This window comes from Mirounga leonina, unplaced genomic scaffold, assembly GCF_011800145.1.
Source record: "Mirounga leonina isolate KUSES-001 unplaced genomic scaffold, KU_Mleo_1.0 Mir_127, whole genome shotgun sequence".
NCBI lineage: Eukaryota > Metazoa > Chordata > Mammalia > Carnivora > Phocidae > Mirounga > Mirounga leonina.
This window is the reverse complement of record NW_023270316.1, coordinates 33454456-33460652: the sequence shown is the minus strand read 5'-3', so window position 1 is coordinate 33460652 and position 6197 is coordinate 33454456.

Sequence of the window (6197 nt, the reverse complement as noted above, 5' to 3'; positions counted from 1 at the left end):
TCTTTCTTTCTTTCTTTCTTTCTTTCTTTCTTTCTTTCTTTCTTTCTTTCTTTCTTTCTTTCTTTCTTTCTTCCTTCCTTCCTTCCTTCCTTCCTTCCTTCCTTCCTTCCTTCCTTCCTTCCTTCCGTTCTTTCTTTCTTTCTTTTTTCTTTCTCTCTTTCTCTCTCTTGAGATTTTATTTATTTATTTGACTGAGAGATAGAGAGAGCCAGAGAGCACAGACTGGAGGGAATGGCAGATGGAGAGGGAGAAGCAGGCTCAACGTGGGGCTCGATCCCAGGACCCTGGGATCATGATCTGAGCTAAAGGCAGATGCTTAATGAAATGAGCCACCCAGGAATGCTTATTTCCTTTTTTTTAAATCATGATAAATGTATTCTTTAACCCCTATCCCCTATTGCCCCCATGCCTCCACCCACCTCCTCTCTAATAACCATCAGTTTGTTCTCTATTTTTTTTTAAGATTTTATTTATTTATTTGACAGAGAGATAGTGAGAGAGGGAACACAAACAGGGGGAGTGGGAGAGGGAGAAGCAGGCTTCCTGCCGAGCAGGGAGCCTGATGCGGGACTCAATCCTAGGACCCTGGGGTCATGGCCTGAGCTGAAGGCAGATGCTTAACGACTGAGCCACCCCGGTGCCCCTGTTCTCTATTGTTAAGAGTCTGTTTCTTGGTTTCTCTCTCTCTCTCTTTTTTTTTCCTTTGTTTGTTTGTTTTGTTTCTTATATTCTACATATAAGTGAGAGCATATGTATTTGTCTTTCTCTGACTGACTTAATTTGCTTAACATTATACTCTTTAGCTCTATCCATGTTGGTGCAAATGTAAGAATTCATTCTTTTTTATGGCCGAATAATATTCCATTGTATAATACACCACATTTTCTTTATCCATTCATCTATCTATGGGCACTTCAGCTGTTTCCATAGTATAATGCTGCTATAAACACAGGGATGCATGTGTCCCTTTGAATTAATATTTTTGTATTTTTTGGGTAAATGCTCAGTAGTGTGATTCCTGAAAAATAGTTCTATTTTTACTTTTTTGAGGAACCTCCATGCTGTTTTCCACAATAGCTGCACCAGTTTGCATTCCCACCGATGGTACACGAGGGTTTCTTTTTCTCCACATCCTCCCCAACACTTGCTGGTTCTTGTGTTTTTGATTTTAGCCATTCTGACAGGTGTGAGGTGATATCTCATTGTAGTTTCGATTTGCATTTCCCTGATGATGAGTGATGTTGAACATCTTTTCATGTATCTGTTGGCCATCTGTATGTCTTCTTTGGAGAAATGTTTGTTCATGTCTTCTGCCCATTTTTAATTGGATTATTTGTTTTTAGGGTATTGAGTTGTATCAGTTCTTTATATTTTTGGATATTAACCCTTTATTGGATATGTTATTTGCAAATATATTCTCCCATTCCATGGGTTGCCTTTTAGTTTTGTTGATTGTTTCCTTCACTGCAGAAATTTGTTATTTTGATGTAATCCCAATAGTTTATTTTTGCTTTCTTTCCCCTTGCCTTAGGAGACATATCTAGAGAAATGTTGCTAAGGCCAATATCAGAGATTATTGCCTGTTCTCTCTTCAAGGATTTTTATGGTGTCAGGTCTCACATTTAGGTCTTTAATCCATTTTGAGTTTACTTTTGTGTATGGTTTAAGAAAGTGGTCCAGTTTCATTCTTTTGCATGTGGCTCTCCAGTTTTCCCAACACCATTTGTTGAAGAGACTCTTTCCCATTATATATTCATTCCTCCTTTGTCAAAGATTAATTGACTATGTGTGGGTTTATTTCTGGGTTTTCTGTTCTATTTCATTGATCTATGTGTCTATTTTTATGCAAGTACCATACTGTTTTAATTACCAGTGCTTTGTAATATAACTTGAAATCTGAAATTACGGTATCTCCAGTTTTGTTTTTCTTTGTCAATATTGCTTTGGCTATTCGAGGTCTTTTGTGGGTCCCTGGAAATTTTAGGATTGTTTGTTCCATTTCTATTCTTTAGTGATAATACTTGAAAATTTTCTGTCTTTTCAGAAGATATAATCTTTACATATTAACAAGGCATAATATGCCACTCTATTCATACAGCCAAAGCACAGTTGTGAATCTAACAACAAAAATATGAAGAAGCCTGAGTCCTGACTCCCAATACTGTCAAAATATATCAATCATTTGTTAGTAATAATTATCTGATGGTTGAAAAAACTCCTAAACTTTTGCTTTTATATGGTTTTTGTCTTGAGATATGCTTGGTAAGTAGTGAAAACATATAACTTTTCCTCACAAACTGATTTAATAACAATTTCCCTTTCTTCTCTTATTCCTTTTCCTGTCTGTGCTCTCTCCCCCTGTCTGGATTTGTCTCTGGCTATCTGGTTTCTAGAGCTCCTGGCCTTGTGCGCCAAGCCTGCAGCCCTCCCTTCAGTTCTCTACTTTAACCTTTACCGATTGTCTTGCCAGCAGTGACGTGGCAGCTCACAGCCACTCACAACTCACTGGGTCTAGCAACTACCATGAAGAAACAAGTATACTTTTGTGTTAGAGGTATTTAATAAACAAAAATAAATAAAGCTCAGCCTTAGTTGGTGGCGGAAGTTCAGAGAGACAGGGAAATTTTTAAGTTCACAGAACTTTTCTTAAACAATCAAAGAGACCAATATCAATACCGTTTTATTTGTTTGTTTTGCTATGTCTCCCTATACTCTTTGATCCCCTGTGTATTTACCTGGTTTTCACATCCCATCAGTTATCCCCGTCTAAAGAATTCTGTGTTGCAGCTTGTTCAAAAGCTTATTCTGTTCAGTGACGTTATAAGATAGCTCAAATTTTCCATTGCTCAAGAGAAACATTTTTGAAAAGCCACTGTGAGAATTAAAAATTGAAGTTGTGGATGGACAGGAGCCATGGGAAAAGAGACTTCTTTTTAGATATCCCTTGTAGTATTCAGAAGTTTAAAAAGATCAGCACCAAACTTAAAAATACCATCAAGTGTTTCTTTTTAAATTAATAGTCTCATAAGATGATATTGTCCTCCCTTGGTAAACTTTAGTGCCAATGCTCCACATGATCTGTTTAGACTTTTTACCTGTTGTTGGCTTTTCTCATCTGTCAGCTGGTGTGTGTTCAAGAAACGTAAACTGATATTTTATGTGCATCTACGCAGGTTATTATAAGGGAAGTAAATTTGCTGGGGAAAAATCCAATGGGGATGACTACTGATCTTCCTTATGGTGAATAGTATATGGACTTTGGAACTATCTCCAATTACTCCATTGGTTTTTGCTGGTTTGAGAACTCAAGGCCATTGGAGATTTTTTATTTTATTTTTTAAAAATAGTTCGAGGAGATAAGGATCCAAATTAAATATCCACAACAGGTGCTTGTCTGCAAATGTGTGCGTGCATTGACACGTAGCTGTGTGAATGTGCAGCATTTGCCAGCTTGCTAATTGTGAGTGGAATTTGGGCATTAGCTCTGGAAAGCATAACCCACAATTTCTTTTTTTTTATTTTTCTCAGCCAAACAAAAGCATCCCAAACTGTATGTTTTCTATGTGAGCAGTAATCATCCAGAAATGAGCACCAAGAAATGAATAGTTCCATGTGAGATAAATGTGTTTCCTCCTCTCAAGTGCCTCTTTCAAATGCCAGTCTATAAAAATGTATCACACACCTTGCAACCTTCCATTGTGGAATATATTAGATAGAGTATAATCTCATCCAGATGGATGGGTAGGGTCATTATTAGAAAACTCTGTTATTTTTCAGTGCAAGGATACAGGATGCTGTGGGGTTATTGAGTTATATGGAGATGTAGGCCCCACAGCCTATAGTTTTTAAGTTTTTCTTATCTGCTGTCCATTCCTTTTCTCTTTCTGTCTAATAGTAAAACTGACATTCCTATTTTTAATTCCTGCCCTGTTAGCCATCCTTGGCATTTATTGTTTAGATTGACAAATCATTGGTTATTATTGAAGCTGGGCAATGTCTACACAATGCTTGCTGTAGTCTCTCTACCTGGGAAATGTTTGAATAGTCCCAAGGTGGATTGGATAAGACAAAGGAGAAATCAAACTTCAGGTGAGGGCCCTCAGGTGAGGCCTTGTGGCAGGTTGCACTTCCCAAAGGTGGCTGCCAACAATCGTCCATACCACATCTGCTTCTCCACTGTGACCTTGACTTCCACTGAGAGGTGGGGTTGATATATCTTGCTCCCTTCCATCTGGGTAGTTTGTGATGAGCATGGCAGAAGTGAAACTATATGTCTTCTAAGACTAAATCATAGAAGATAATGCATTTTTTTTGTCTTGTCACTCACTTTTGGAGTCTTGAGTCATCCTATAAGAGGTCTGACTTCTGTGCTGTGAAGAAGCCCAAGTCACATAAAGAGGCCATGTGAAGGTAATGCAGTTGTCAGCTCCAAACGAGGTCCCAGCTGACTGGTGTCAACCTCCAGGCACATGAGAGACTGTGACGCACACCTCCAAATGATTCCAGCCTTCATCTGCTACATCCTTCTCCTCAATCCCTCTCCCCCCAGCTGTTGAGTCTTCCTAGCTGAGGCCTGAAGCATCATGGAATAAGCAGAGACAAACAGTTCTTGTTGTGCCTTTGCCAGATTCCTGAACTACAGAATCTAGAGTGGTTTGTTATACAGCAGTTTGTTATACAGAACAAAGCCCCAGGGGCTCTGCCATATGTGGAGATTAAGAATTTAAGTGCCCAGTCTTTGCCAAAAACACTGTGGGGGGTAGTCATTAAGATGTTGAGCTCTGGAGCTGGACAGGTCTGGATTCAAACCCTGGCTCCATCAGCTGTAACACCCTAAGCAAGGTGCAATTCTTACCCTCTTCGAGCTCCAATTGCCTCATTTATAAAAAGGGGACAATACTAGTAACCCACCATGGGGCTTTATGATAATGAGGTATTTGATATAAAGCATTTAGCAAAGTGAATAGCACAGAATAAATGTAACTTTTAGCCATTTGGGGGTGTGTGTGTGTGTGTGTGTGTGTGTGTGTGTGTGTGTGAAATGTTTGAATTCTCAAAGACTCCTGTTAGTGCTTCCTGATTCTCAACTGTGATCCAAGTAATTGAGCTTTCCAGATAAATTAAGATCTACTATACTGGTATTAAGATTGGCAATGTTATTTTCATAACTCAAAACTTGGATAGAAGATAGCAGAATATGTACCCCAAAGCAGATGTTGCTAGGGTATACGTTTGAGGAGGGCAGACACCACATCTCTCTTTTTCATCATTCTATCTCCAGAGCAAGCACATTGAACACATAGACAATACTCAATAAATACTGTTTGTATGAATCTCCATAAAATCCTACTTGTGTAGCCTTTGGATTACACAAAAGATAGAATTACCTCATCATCTGCTTATTTTCAGAATTATCAAAAATAAGGAAGAATTTTCTGGAAAAAAAAATTTACCCAGAGACCTCAAATTTTAATACATGTTACAACTATTTTTCGATGTCTTAATTTTATTTAGGGCCATTAGAAGCACACAAAATACTAAGATAATCCACTTTTCATATTTGTAGATGCAAAATATTTTCTCCATATTCTTAGAATATTATGATGGGTATTAAACAATTTGTTAAGTATTTAGCCCTATGCATTTTTTTGCATAAATTCTTACAGTTTTGGCTTTTATGATTCAGAGGCCAAACTGATAATGTTGAGGCAGTTCTGTGATTTAAATTAATTGTAACCTTAAACTTGCCTCATAATTGTAATCAGACTAGGCAAAAGCTTGATTTTCTTGTAACAACATACAGTTAATTAATTAGAGTGAAAATTATGAACTATGGCAAGGGATTTCACTATAGTCTCACAACTCAATTTTTTTTCTCTTTAAGTTCTTATTTAAATTCCAGTTAGTTAACATACAATGTAATATTAATTTCAGATGTAGAATTTAGTGATTCATCACTTACATACAGTACCCAGTGCTCATCACAACAAATGCCCCCCCTTAACCCCTCACCCATTTAAAACATTCCTCTGCTCACCTCCCCTCCATTAACCCTCAGTTTGTTCTCTGTAGTTAAAAGTCTGTTTCCTGGTTTGCCTCCCTCTCTTTTTTCTCCCCCATATGTTACTGGTTTTGTTTCTTAAATTCCACATATGACTGATATCTTACATTATTTGTCTTTCTCTGACTTATTTCAC